This window comes from Marmota marmota, unplaced genomic scaffold (genome assembly GCF_001458135.2).
Source record: "Marmota marmota marmota unplaced genomic scaffold, marMar, whole genome shotgun sequence".
NCBI lineage: Eukaryota > Metazoa > Chordata > Mammalia > Rodentia > Sciuridae > Marmota > Marmota marmota.
This window is the reverse complement of record NW_026000021.1, coordinates 1,986,655-2,001,210: the sequence shown is the minus strand read 5'-3', so window position 1 is coordinate 2,001,210 and position 14,556 is coordinate 1,986,655. Positions and strand designations below refer to the sequence as shown.

The window sequence follows — 14,556 nt, the reverse complement described above, 5'->3', positions numbered from 1 at the left end:
GATTAGTCTTGTTACCCTGAAAACTCCCCTCCTTACTCCCCCCGCCCGCCCCCCACCCAGTCTTGAGGGAAAAGATTGACAGTGGCAGAATCAGAACTTGAAAGGTGGTGACCCTTTCACACTCTCCTGTCCAAACTCATGTCATGCATTCCGTTTCTGAGTGAATCAGCCATAGAAGCTTCTACCTGAGGGCCTACTATGTGCCAGGTGCTTTATTTTCATGTTCATTATATTTTTTCAATATTGGGAATGGAACCCAGGGCCTCACACATGATAGGCAAGTGCTTTATCACTGAGCTTCACCCCCAGTCCTTGTTTTGTTTTATTATAAGATGGGGTCTCACTAATTTGTCCAGGCTGGTCTCAAACTTGTAATTCTCCTGCCTCAGATTCCCAAGTAGCTGGGATTATAGGTGTGTGCCACCATGCCTGGTTCCTGTTCATTGTCAACAGCAATACTGTGAGTTGGGAATTACTACACTGTTCAAAGAAATGAGGAAACTGAGGTTCAGCAAAAGTTAAGGCATTTGCCCAAGGCTACAAACTAGAAATCGACAGAATAGGTATTCCAGACCAGACATTTATTTGAATAAACACATAAGGATTTTCAGAATTGTCAGGATGGGCTAGTATCTTATCAGCTCTGTTCTTATCCATTTCACTCTCTCTCTCTCTCTCTCTCTCTGCCGCTCCGAGCCACAGCTGAAGCACCAGCTCCTTTACCTTCTCTGGGTCTCTCTTCGCTGGTATTTGCTCCCCTCCCCACACTGAATGGTTCAATTAGACAGAAAATGGAAACCTGCATTTGGTCAGGAGCACTAGTTAAAAGTCTGGTTATTTTCTCAACAGTTTCAAAAGGCTGGTTTATGGAACAAAATGGTATGAAAAATAGCTCGACAGATTTTTTACTTCTCCCTAGAAGTCATACCCATTCCACCTATAGTAGGAATGACCTTTCTTATATTTCTGTTTTCAATGTTGTACAGGTTGAACATCTTTTAACCAAAAATGCTTGGGACTAGAAGTGTTTTGACTTTCAGATTATTATTATGATGATGTTTAGATTTTGGAATATTTGCATGTACATAATAAGATACCTTGGGAATGGGAACCAAGTCTAAACATAGAATTCTTTTATGTTTCAGATTCACCTTCCACACATAACCTGAAGGTCATTTTATACAACATTTTTAGTGCATCCATGTTTTGACTGCAAACTGTCACATGAAGTCCGGTGTAGAACTTTCCACTTGTGCCATCATGTTGATGCTCAAAAAGTTTCATATTTAGGCTGGGCATAGTGGCACACCCTGTAATCCCACTGGCTTTAGAAGCTGAGACTGGAGGATTGCAAGTTCTAGGCCAGTCTCATCAACTAAGTAAGGCTGTAAGCAACTTAGCAAGGTCCTGTCTCGAAATAAAAAATAAAAAGGGCTAGGGATGTGGCTCAATGGTTAAACACCTCTGGGTTCAATCTCTAGCACTCCTCCCCTCCCCCCCCCCAAAAAAAAAGTTTCATATTTTCAAGCATTTCAGATTTTTTATTTTCTAATTAGAGATGTTCAACCTCTATAGGTACTCTTATAAAAAAGCAAAAACTATGTTAATAGGAACCCACAACCAGCTTTGATTGCCTAAGTTCAGTGGTGAAGAGTGAAGTTGAGGGCATCACACAAGGAGGGAAGGCCCTAAGATGATCTTTGCCTCTCCCAATTTTGTCCAGGTTGGTGGAGTCTTTAGAAGACCTGAGGTGTGCTTTGGGGTATCCAGTGGTTGCTGGTTGATCTTGTGTGGCTTCACGGAAGGACTGTGTGATCTGCTGCTTGGGAAAGCTGATTTGAAATCTTGCTTCTGTCATGGATGAGGTGTGTGACCTTTTCAGTTTACTGAACCACTCTGAACCCAGTTTCCTTTCCTCCAGTGTCACCTAATTCACAGGAGCTTTCTTCTACTTTTAGAGGAAATGAATAGTTTGTGATAAGTATTGCATTTAATGCAGGATGTTTGGTGAGTATAATTTCCCTTTCCATTTCTGGGGACTGTGACCTGTTGATGGGTTTAAGGGCAAGCAACAATTTTCAATCATTTTTCCCCTCTAAGGGAGCTAAATTTTCACTGACACCACTGGAGAGGGAAAAAAAAAAATCCTCTCTAGATCTGTTTTGGGGACTTCCTTCAAATCCTTCTTCATCTGTATAATTAGAAAGTTGGACTCAGGCTTCAGGGTGCCCTTCATCTCTGAAGGGCAGTGTGCCATTGCATGGGTCTATCTTGCACATTAGATCCCGTTTAGCCTGACTTACCCTGCCCACTAATTACCCACATCACCCTCAGTCATTTCAACAGCTCACCCACACATTGCTGCATGCCCCAGGAATGCTTGCCCTCGCCACGGTTGATAGCCACTGGTACCCTGCAGCCCTTTCCTGGGAGTGAGGGTACCATGAGTCAGGCTTGCCCTCCCAGCAACAGCTTCTGATGGGCTGAAGGGGCTGCCCATGAGCAAGGCCCTGCTGCAGAGCAGACAGCCCCCTGCCCCTCATGCAGACTTCAAGGACGGGTCTGGACACCCTCCTTCCCTCCTCACCATTGGGCTGCCAGTTTCAGCATGGCTTCCAAGTCCTGTCCTGGCACATACTGGCCAAGGAGCATATGGACAGGCAGAGAATAAATGCCCAGATCTCTACTTGATGCTCCATTCTCACGTGTCTCTGAGTTGAATGAGGAGATCTAAGCATTTGTGCATTTATGTGGTCATGTCCTACAGGCTAACTGGCCCCTTCCATGAGAAGGTTAATATTGATGCTTAGATAACAGGACATGATTCAGGGAGTAAGTCATTTAGATGTAATTAATAGCTATAAAGGGTTCTAATCAATCCTAGATTCTCCTTCCAGAACTCTGTATGTAAGTCCCATTATAGTTGTAAGATGAATATATTAAAATATATATATATATATATATATATTTCTGATAAAAATATTAAGGTCAGGTGTTTAGTAATTCTGGCTATGGGGTCCCATTGGGGTTTGACACCTTTTTCTGTCACTTATTAGCTGTGTGCTGTTATGTGAATTGCTAAGCATCTCACAGCCTCAGTTTCTCATCTGAAAATTGGGGAAAGGGAACGTGTCTTATGTAACATGATCTAATCGAATTATGTCACAAGCATGTGCAGATATGGCATAATGAACTCCACTGTTAGGTATCATTATAAGGCACCAATTTAAAAGCCTGTCTTATGGAAGATTTTTATGAGAATTAAATGGAGTAATGTCACAAAACAGTCGACATGTGGCACGTGGTAGGTGTGGAAGTAAAAGTCTTATTATCAGGAAGAAGAATGGTGTCAGAAGTAAAAATCTTCAACCCCAGGAGCAGGCTTTAATTATAGCAAGAAGGGCTGAAGCGAGCTCTGAAACATATCTTGAAGGTAGCTATTGTTTTACTTTGTCTAAAACAGTGTCTGAAATTCCAGGAAATCTTCAGTAAGATATGACCTGTTCCATCAGAAATAGTTCTGCTTAAGGGGCTGGGGGTAGCCCAGTGACAAAGCATTTGCCTGGCATTGTGGAGCCCTGGGTTCAATCCCCAGCACTACAAAAGAAGGTAAAGAAGGAGGGAACAAAGGAAGGAAGGAACGAATGAAGGAAGGGTGGGTTCTATTTAGGCCTGACCAGAGAAAGAGAGAGATTAGGGTAGCAGTTTCCAAACCTCAGGCTGTATGCAACTGATTTGTCATGATGGAATGGCTGCAAGCTCACCTGCCATCGCATCTCTGAGGGTTCAGACCTGTGCCAGGCATGTGGGCATGTCTTGGCCCACCTGGCCTTAACTAAGTATGGCTTTAGTCCCTCCTGGTCAAGGATGCCCTTGGGCAAAGTTGAGCCTGAATAGACATTCAAAGATCCGTGCAGAGATCTTTCTTCCTAAAAAAGCCACACTTATAAGAAAGAAACTTGTATGTGTCTAATTCAGATACTGAATTCAGAGGTCTGCACACACATTTACAATACATTACACCAGCCAGGAGTGGGACTTGGAGAAGTGGGTCCTGAGTGTGGCCTGCAGGATGAAACTTAGTGTCACATGAGTAGTCACAGAACTGAGCGATCAGGCAAAGTGAGCTTCAGCAGACACCTGGAATGACCTGGGCAGATTATGAAAGCTCCGTTGGTGTGGATTTCTTAGATGTGCCCAGATTACAATCATCTGATTACAATCACACACTCCACTGTTTTAGAGTGTGTGAATAGTGGGAACAGCTGAGAGGTGCTGGTGTGCCCTGAGACGCTGGCTTGCATGTTATCTCACCCCATGGGCCTTACACCATATCCAGGGCATGGGTGAAGGCAGCAGCAGCCTTGGGGGGCAATGCTGCTTTTAGGATGGGGTTTACTTCATTCTGTTATCAATGACACTGTTCACATTTTGGGATGGAAGGATAGAGGCATGGAAGGACAGGGAGACAAGTGGAAATGGACAGCAAGAATAGAGAAGGAAAGGAAAGCACAAAAATAGTCACATGGAGACAAAGAAAGCCCAAGGAGCAGTGAGGACCACAAGGAGTTCACAAAAGAGAAAGAGCAAAAACTAAAGAAAAACTCTTCATTATGCTCTGTGTGAGGTGGCATGTGCTCAACACTAACATGCAAAGACGTGCATAAAGCCACCCTGGAACCAGTTGCAGACCTCTTGGATTCTAGACCCGCAATCAAAATGCTTTAAGAAGGAGGCTTTAACACAAATGAAAAGGAACATTTCTTTTCATTCTATTCAATTATTATACGGACCATGAGCTGGTTATGGATTGGAATTATTACTGGGACCAATAGGTGGAATTTACATGGAGGCAGACTTAGTAGGAAGTCTGTCATTAAGAGATGGTCCAGTCTCTCTGCCCCCTCTACTGACATTCATTTGTCCCCCTTGTATTATTTTTCCCCTTTCCCTTCACTTCCTCTTGTATGTACTTTTGTATAACTCTGAGGGTCTCCTTCCATTTCCATGCAATTTCCCTTCTCTCTCCCTTTCCCTCCCACCTCTCATCCCTGTTAAATGTTAATCTTCTTCTCCTGCTCTTCGTCCCTACTCTGATCTTAGTTACTCTCCTTATATCAAAGAAGACATTTGGAGAGCAGCCTCAGACCCTGTGGTTCTTGAGACCCTGTGGTTCAAAGTGGTCTGTCAGGCAGGTGGAGACGGTGATTCCTACACTGGGTCAGCGACCAGCCAAGGACCTCTCAATTCTCTTGGTAATCCCTAAATTTTATATTTCTGCAATCTAGAAGGATTTGAATAAACTCTTACATAGCAAATCCCATTACAGGTTTTTATTGGAGACTGAAATAAGGTATAATACACCCACGTACTTGGGAAAAGGTTGGGGAGGAAAGATGGAAGAAGAAAGGGTTAAAGGGCATCATCCTGTGTTCTGCTTGGACCTGTGCTGAAGTTTACCTTTTTTTAATTCTCACAATTACCTTGTGAGATAAACAATTAGCATCAACCTTACAGTTGAGGAAATAGATGCTCAGAAAGGTTAAGTGACTTGTTTGAGGTAACACAATAACACAGATGGATTTTTTTTTTAACCTAGTTTTTAAAAGCCTAGTCCATGCACTACCCCGCCTGAGGACCTTAAACTAACATTTCCCTGGATGTTGGGTCCAACATGGCTCTGGGCCAGACGGCTTTGAGACCAAAGTGCTGCTCTCTACCTTATGTTACATTGTTATCCAAAGGATAAGACCAGTGGGCAGGATTGCTTGATGGTTAGTGAATCCAAGTTGGAAGTAAGAATGTACTGGCTATGTTGCTCTTCTGTTCAACTGCAAAATGAGCACAAACTCTCCCCATCATTCCCTCAACAAATATATCACCAAGAATCCAAAAATCATCATTAAGTAGTACTCTATTACTTAGCACCTTTTGGTAGAATATTTTGACCTGGAAATCAGAAAATAAGATTCTCGTTCCAGGGCCAGTTTTAATTTTTTTTTTCTGAGCTTTGGTGATTTTATTTTAAAAGGAAAGAAAAGAAGGATAAGTAAAATTATCGTAAAGGCCTTTCAAGTTATATACATTTATTATGTACATATCTATACATATATGCATATACCATTACACTAAAATGTAAATCAATATCTTCTTATCTACACTAACATTAGCAACACTGATATAATTAGCCAATAATCCAAAACAGAAAATAGTTTAAAATCCATTGCTTGGTGGGAGTATATTATTTAGTGATCTTCCCATAGATAAACTTAAAATCACAATAAAGTGTTATTTTATTTCTTAGAATATTCTGATGGGTTGGTGCTTGTTGGAGATCTAGGAATAAGGAAGGAAATTCACTTGAGTTGAAATAAATGATCTGCAGAGTGCTGTCCGTGGTTCATGTGGGGGCCAGGTTGGGTCCCGACTCCCATTTCCAAGCTAGAGTAATCATAGGTGAGTGACTCATCTCCTCTGATCCTTAGTTTCCTCGCAGGGTAAAGTGGGACGACAATACCATCCTATAGGACTGTTGAGGGTGAGAACGTTTCACACATGGCACCTGACACAAGTTGGTACTCCACAGATGTCGCTGCATCATCATGCAGTTCCTTCAGGTAGATCCAGGCTCCTGCCCTTGCTGGTGTGATCGGTGTCCCCTCTCTTGATTCAGCATGCTGGACAGGAGTACAAAGAGGTATTTGACAATCCTCTGTGTGAGGGACAAGGTCATCTTCACTGTAGAAATCAAAGTCTAAAATCTCTGAAATGCAGCCTTTGCAAAAGCCATTCCCATTTGCTCTCGACCATGCCCAGGGGGGTTCAGGGGATTTCCCCCCTGCATTTGTCACCAAGCTTCACGTTCCTCTGCTGCAGCAGCTAAGCTTCCTGGAGCGCCCCGCGTGCAGGCCAGCTCTCCAGCCAGGAGGGGGTTAAAACCAACATTTGCAGATAAAGAGGTAAACATATTTACATTCCTCTCTTCACACTTTATGCATATGTCATGCAGTGAATAGTTTTAGAGGTCTGTTTGTACTATCTCTCCAGAATTTTTACAGTCTGGAGGACACAAAATCTCTATAAAGTGACTTATTGAAATAGAAGCAGATTGGTAAAACCGTTTCCCTCTTATGAACTGTGAAGAATGATCCTCTAAATGAAATCAGGAAGGAACTGGACAGAATCTTGTTTAATGGTCTGACAAAATGAATCACAACGATTCCAGACATCCATCACTGCTAAAAGGGGACCACAAATGATCTGTGAACCACTATATATTGATTACCCATGTAGTACAAGTGTCGGATTTAATGTTCACACACCATAGAGAGGCGGCAGGGACAGATGGTGCCTTAACTCTTCTTTGATAGATTTTAATGGTGAAATATTGATTTCTATCTGGCCAAGGCCTGCTGTTAGGGGCCAAAGTCATTTGTTGGGGATTGCCGGACACCCAGTTGGCCCGGCGTAATCAATCATTTTTGGCAAGGCAGGTGAAAATCCAGAGAGAAGCACCTTGGAACCCAAACTGGAGCGTGATGTGTCTGAGTCCAGCCACCTAGAGAAAGAGAGAGAGAGACAGAGCGAGAGAGAAAGAGAGAGAGGACTCTTGGAGACTGTGCTTGTAAGGAATTATTAATGATAAGACATGTTTACAGAGGAGAGTCACAGCGAATCAGAGCTGACATGAAATAGTCCAGGAGCTTCGTGGAGAAAATGAGCCTCTTGCTAAGAGGGACTATATTTTATTTAAACATCCTTCTAAGGCTGAGAACTCAGGTAATCTGTTGTGTTACAAGCCACTGGCTGTTCTTGCCATCCAGAGAGATAACAGTGAGGCGCTAATAGGAACACATCAATCACAATCAGGCTGCAATTCCAGTAGTGTCTCGTCCTCCCAGCTCCTCTTTAAGCTCCTTAATAACGATGATAACATAGTTCGGGGGCTGCTGAGAGGGGCTCTCCCCTCTGAGGGTCATATTCATAAAGTGAATAGCTTGCCAAGTCAGCATCCAGGGAAACGGGCTCCATGCTGGGAGACCTGTGTGCAATACAGAGAGGGAGCGCCCTGGACCAGCAGGGAGGGTTGGAATCCAACAGGAGAGTTTTCTGTCATCTGTTGGTCGCTGGGTTCTGTGATGTCATTTCTGCCTCCTTCCTAAGAATGCTGTGGGCATGTACGTAATGTGTAATTATCAAGTAGCAAGGTTCATTTTCCTGCGCAGATTATAAAATGGTTTTGACGGCAGTTCCCAAATGGAGCCCTCCCCGTGTCTGGAGTGATGGCTAACCTCATGGGAATGTGTGTGTGGCTTCCCAGGAGGACTCCAGAGGTGGATATGTCATGCAGATGGGAAAGGGGCGCGGGGTCCTTTTGATCTCTGCAGCCTCATGTCAGACCCTAACCTTTCACCTTTAGGGTTAAACATCCACTTGCCTGTTTGACTTCTCTGTAGGCTATGGACTACTTGAGGGTGGCTGTTGTGTTTAATTGTCATATCCCCATCACACGGCCTGGGGACTCACAAGATGCCCCATATATTGAATAGGACTCAATACACAAGTGCAGGCTGATACACTTATTTATTGAATTGCACTTATTGTACTTAGGTATTGAAGCTGATCATACTGTTGTGAGTGTTCGTACAGAAATATGTGTGTTCTATGCTTGTTTAAATGTGTACATTTGTCAGGAATGCACTGACCTTATAAAGACCTGTAGCACACTTTATATTTCTTTGTGTGATTTACTTTTTATGAGACTGCTCTGATTTGACTCTCAGCTCTACTGCTTAGTAGATGATGACTTGGGCAAGTTGCTTCTGTTCTTTGTGCCTCAGTTATCTCATCTGTAAAATAGGGATAATGACAGCACCAATGTTTTCAGGATTAAATGAGTTTGTAAATTTGAACTGTTTATAAGATTACCTTGCCTGCATAAGTATAAATGTTCTACATTATATATTTTTGTTAAATCACATTTTCTGCCATGACATTATATTCAAAATCTTCACCTAAATGAATGAAAAAAAATGCACTGAAGCATTGTTTTTATGGCTGATATTAGGAATCCTAACAAATATATCCCTTCTTGCTTGAGATATAGTAAGCTGCACTTTGAGCAGTGTTTATTTTGGTGGTAGTTTGGTGAGGAGGCAGATATTTCGATTCATGTAGATTTTTGTACTCTCTCCTGATTTCATACTCAGGCCTCAGTGAGTCTGTATTTGCCTGAACCTATTTATCTCCCCAGACCTGTGCACAGGAGTGTGTGTGTCTTGAGCAAACAAGGGCACATGTTTGTGCTCACACACAGAGATGCTGCAGGGCAGGATGAGCCCAGCTTTGTGGACTGCACAGCTGTGCACCCTTCCCCCAGATGTGGGCGGGCGGGCAGCAGATTCTGCTTAGATTATCTTGCTTACCTAATGATTTTTGCTTCACTGCCGTGCTCGATTGTGTTCACCAGGACGGCAGGCTATTAAAATGTCAAGGCACATTGAATTGTTGTTATCCAGGAAAGAGACCTTTCCAATCAACCCGTGTTCTGGGGGTTGCATAAACTCCAAGAAGGTGATTGGAGAAAGGCTTTATGGCTTTTTTACATAGATGAGGGTGAGCAGAGAGATTGGGAGAGGGCACCAAGGTTGGGGTGGGGAAATGGCTGGGGGTTTATGGCAGCTGGAGTGCTGTAATTAAAATACCATCTTCTCAAACAGGTATGGGTGGTTCCTTGCCTTTGCATTTATGGGTGACTGCACCATGGCCTTACTATGTGGTTTAAAGACAGGCGAGGGGGAGGAAACTCACAGAGGCCAGTGGAGGCCAGGACAGAGGGCTGCAGTGTTGAGGGGCTCTGGGTGGGGTACAGGGAGCAACATCTTAAGGCAGAGAGACACAGGAGTTAAATTTCCGGTTGGCAGGAAGGGCTAGAGACAAAAACAAAGATTTCCTTGACCTTGTGCCTGTCTGGGTTCTGCGGATAACCACCCTTTCCCCCTCAGTGGACATTTCAAGGTGACAATGCTGAGCCAAGGGCCGCTGTGTTACCAAGGGGCGCCTTTAGCCTGGCCCCTCCTGTGCCAGCTGGGACAGTCTGGAGACCTTCTTTTCATGTCCTTAAGTCTCATTTTGGCGAGGATTTATTTTCCTTGGGGAGAGGGAAGAGCAGGGTAAAGGACGTTCTCATGAAACATCCAGCCATCAGGGCCGCTGAGGCGCCAACCAGAAATTCAAACCTCCCTAGATTGACTTTTCCTCTTTGTTCATCATCTGACAAATATTTGGCTTTCCTCGGCCACGTCTGTTTCATTTTTGCTTCAGAGAGATGGCTTTGTTTCTGCTGCGTACGGCCCTGCGAGGCGCTCCAGGATCCCTCCCCCTGCCCTCCGGCATCACTAGCTGCGCGAGCTTGGTGGCCACGGGGGGCTGCTCCTAGCTTTCGCCTTTGTCAGTGTCATCAGCTGTAGTTTTGCACACACACAAGTGCGCATGCGCTCACTCCCTTGCCCCACCTCCATCAAGACCCCTCTCCCCCGCCCCCAGCCATTCTCAAGTTCCTCATGGGGTCCTAGGCTTCCCCTCTCCACTTCTCCACTTTATTTCCTGGTTCCCGCACAGCCCATTCTTCCCACTTAAAGCAAATCTCCAGGGCTCGTTTCCCGTTTGCTTTGTCTCTCTGCAGCTGCAGAGTTATTTCTGTAAGACTCCCTCAGACTTCCCTAGCCTTTCGATCCTCCTTCTTGACAGGGAATGGCTTTGGGGACATTGCCCTTGGATTGTTTCTGGTCCCCCAAACCTACTGAGTTCCATTTCCAACATCTTTTATCCAAAGACTATTTTCTGCCCCGCCCCCAGCATGCAGTTTGCTGCTCTTAAGCTTTGGAGGAGGTGAGATGCTCCCTCAGGTCCCGTCCCTAGTGGGAAGAGGAACCTCTCGTTTGAGTTTCTAGAGCTCGCTGCGCACTGTCGCTCGCCTCCCTCTCTTATAGCTTTATCATACTTTATTGGAGGTGCCTGTTTACTGGTTTTGGACAAAATAACAATCAACAAGTATTAATCCACAAGTATTTATTGTGCATCTACTATATTAAATGTTACCAGTTGTTAAGTGTTGGGGATATAATGGGGAGAAAAACAGACCCGATTCCCCTCATGGCCTATAAAAGACTTTCTGGGTCAGGAACTATATTGTATTTATTTCTGTAACCTGGAACATATAGACACTCAATAAATTTCAAATATATGGATGAAAGAATAAATCCTCTCTCACCCTCTTGAGCGACTCCATCATTTTCTGTGTGCTTCTTCGTTATGCTAAAACACAAGCTCAATATGATGAGCTTGATGGAAGATTTACTTTCTCAAATTTTTATGCAGTATTTTCATAATTGCCTCTGGGTCTTCAAAGCTACATTGTGTGGTGATTTCGGCCCAGTTCTAGCACTCAGTTCGCTGCTCTTTTGGAAGCTTTGGGGAGGTGAGATGCTCCCTCAGGTCTCCTCCCCAGTGGGACGAGGAACCTCACATTTGAGTTTCCAAATTTCTCATTTGAAATACCTTTAAATTAAAACTCAGCAAGTACAATGTCAAAGGTCAAATGGTGCATTGAAGCCCAGGCCAGGCCTCAGCATTAGGCCTCAGCAGTGCTGGCACATGGCCACCCAAATGACACATAGGCCTGCATGCCCTGTCCCCTGTACCTGCTGTGCTCCTCACCCCTCCCCCCCCATCCCCAACCAGAATCTGAGGGAAATTTTAAATGGAGAAAAGGCTGGTGCTTGGTTTCCATCTAATTCTCTAGATTCGTCCTAGACCCTCCCTGGCACTGCTTAAAAGGGAGAGTGATTTAATGGATATTAAGATATGATTTCCTTTTTTAGCTATCCCTTAGCCCCTACCCCTGCCCCCAATTATCTGTATGAAGCATGGTAGGCTCGATTCTATCTTAATTGGATTTTCTGAGTATTGTCAGTAACTTGGAGCTGAGTGTGCTTGCCTATCACCTGGGCCAGTTCAGTTTTATGATTAGATTTGTTTAATTAACCTAACTGGGAGGCCCTGAATACCTGGGCAGAGAGAGCGAGAAATGTTCTTTGGACTCTGCTAATGGCAGCCTTGGTTCCAAGCCAGTAACTTAACCTCGACCAGAGCAGGCACTTGAAATTCTCACTGTCTGGGTGAGGCCAGGGCTTCTGGGCCCTGGGATGGGTAGGGTTGGGGTCAGGGTGCTTCTGCCTTGAACCAATAGCCTCTGCAGGAGAGTTCAATAGGAGCATCAGAGGGACTGATTCACCAGTTGTAAAGGACAGCTCTGCCTGTCCTGGGGTGCACTGGAGATACCCTGGGCTGCGATATAAAACAGCTGGGTCTTTTGAGTTGCATTTCTCTAAGTTTCTTATTTGTAAAATGGGAATAATAAAGATCACTTTACAAGGTGGGTACAAGGTTCAGTGAGACAAAATCCATTAAGGGACCATCTCAAAGGGTACACTTTCACGGTGTACCCAAACCCCAGCTGTCTATTTTTTATGTAAGTGCACGTGCACATGCATACACACACACACACACAGGCTGCATTCCAAATGTGCTCCTCTTTAATGTTTCACTTCAATCTCATCTTTTTTTTTTTATTTATTTAAATCTTCTTTAATTTTCGGCCTCCTCCTGGATTTCCTTTGCTCTTGTTCCTTGTGTCTAATTCTGTCTTTTCCTTTGGCTCTACTTCCTGATGCTTCTCATGAACGTTTCTCATTTGGACCCTGCCCCTAAGGAGCCCTGGGACATTGGCAGGTGTTTTCCTCCCTCCCCAGGAGCACTTGTCTTTGCTGGGTTGTCCTGTTCTGCAGTCATTCAATTCCCTTTGTGCCCCTGCATCAAACTCTGAGCCCCTTGATGTGGGACTGTGGCTTAGTGAGCTAGCACATAGGGGACACTTGCTAAAGGATGGTTGGTGGAAGGAGAAAGGACCCTTTGAGGATTGGAGGTCAGCCTTATGAACTCCAGAGAAACACAAGGTCACCATTAACCTCTATGTACCTTTATTTAGAAGAGACACCTGCTTGCTTCCACCAGGGGGGGGCGTGGCTTGCAAACCTCACTTGCCTCCTTGTCTGGGGCCCTGATCTGAGTCACATTGTCCTTTGAAGTGGACTGGGCTTCTACTTTTAAAAAAGTCCCTGCCATCAGCCTGCTCCATGGAGTCTCAGTGGAGAGTGGTAGCTACCACCCAGTGTCCCCTCCTCCACCCATACACATGCAGCCATTTGACAGAAGCCACCACCTTGTGCCTGGAAGCGGCCTCCACTGGGCAATCTTTTTGTTTTAATATTTCCCTTGAGATGATTGTGGATCAAGGGGGGCATCTGTGTAGATGTTCTTAAATACCCACTTGACATGTGTCGGGGCACTATGCAGTGCTTCTTGTTCCCCAAATCTACATGAAGTAGACAGAGCTTCCCATTTCACAGGTATGGAAATTGAGGTTCAAAGAAGAGAAGTTGAAAGAAGTTAAGAGTTGGTGGAAGACTGTTTTGTACTCTGTGGTCTCCTCTTCTCTAGGAATGAAGGCCACTTTCTGTGGTGGGGGTGGGGTGAAGCTTTTAGGAAATGATTGGATCAAGAGAACTCTAACTTCATTGGTGGATTAATCCATTTGAAGGATTAATGACTGAATGAATTGGGAGGTAGGACAGAGATGGAGGAAGCTGGTCACTGGGGGAATGTCCTGGCCCCTTCTCCACATTGCTGCCTCCATGTTTTTCCTGGCTACCACAAGCTGAGAAGCTTTTCTCCCTCATACCCTTCCGCCTTGATGTTTCTGCATTGGACCCAGCTGGCCATGAACTAAATTCTCTGAAACCATGAAACAGGATAAATATTTCCTCCTCCAAATTGTTTTTGTCAGGTATTTTAGTCACAGTGTAGAAAAGGTGATGCACACAGGAGGGAAGGAGCATCTCTGCATGGATGGGAGACAGGATTTGAGGGACTGACTGGTTATATCTTTGGCCAGAACCTGGGCCATATCAAAACCACATGGACATTTCCCTGTCAGAGAACAACAAAAGAGTATATTGAAAATTTGGAGTTCCACACACATGTAGAGACAAATATAGCTTGTGGGAATATGAAACACTTTTGTCACTTTTTAGAAGTGGGGAGGCACAAAAGGTCATATTTTCATCTCTTCAGATTTCCAATAATAAAATAAAGTTTTGGTTTCTGTTTTTTTCTGTCTCCTGATTTTTTTTTCACTGAGTCTTAGTGCTCTCAAGTTACTAATTTTTCCATAATTTCCTGGAATTTTGGTCTCTCTCCTCATGGAGGACTGGTATTTGCCTCAGCCTAAGGCTGAGTGCTATCAGTTTGCCAGCACAAGTGACTTCTCAGATAACACACACTCTTCCAGTAGGAATGGCAGATCTGTAGGGACAAGCTGAGGGGAAGAGAGCATCATTCCACAAATCTATGCAGAAAACACAAGAAAGACTCAAGTTCAAAACACTGTCCTGTGCCGGGGGTGGGGGGTGGCATACGCCTGTAATCCTAGCGGCT

General features: G+C 44.4%; 1 long non-coding RNA gene across 1 annotated transcript; it reads right to left on the bottom strand.

The window, feature by feature from the left end:
* Nucleotides 1–7,157: 7,157 nt before the first annotated feature.
* LOC125618894 lies at nucleotides 7,158–13,001 on the bottom strand. Its single transcript, XR_007350267.1, has 3 exons — nucleotides 10,278–13,001; nucleotides 9,426–9,478; nucleotides 7,158–7,558 (listed from the first exon to the last, which is right to left on the bottom strand). It is a non-coding gene; the product is annotated as an uncharacterized LOC125618894 (long non-coding RNA).
* Between the last annotated feature and the right edge of the window lie 1,555 nt (nucleotides 13,002–14,556).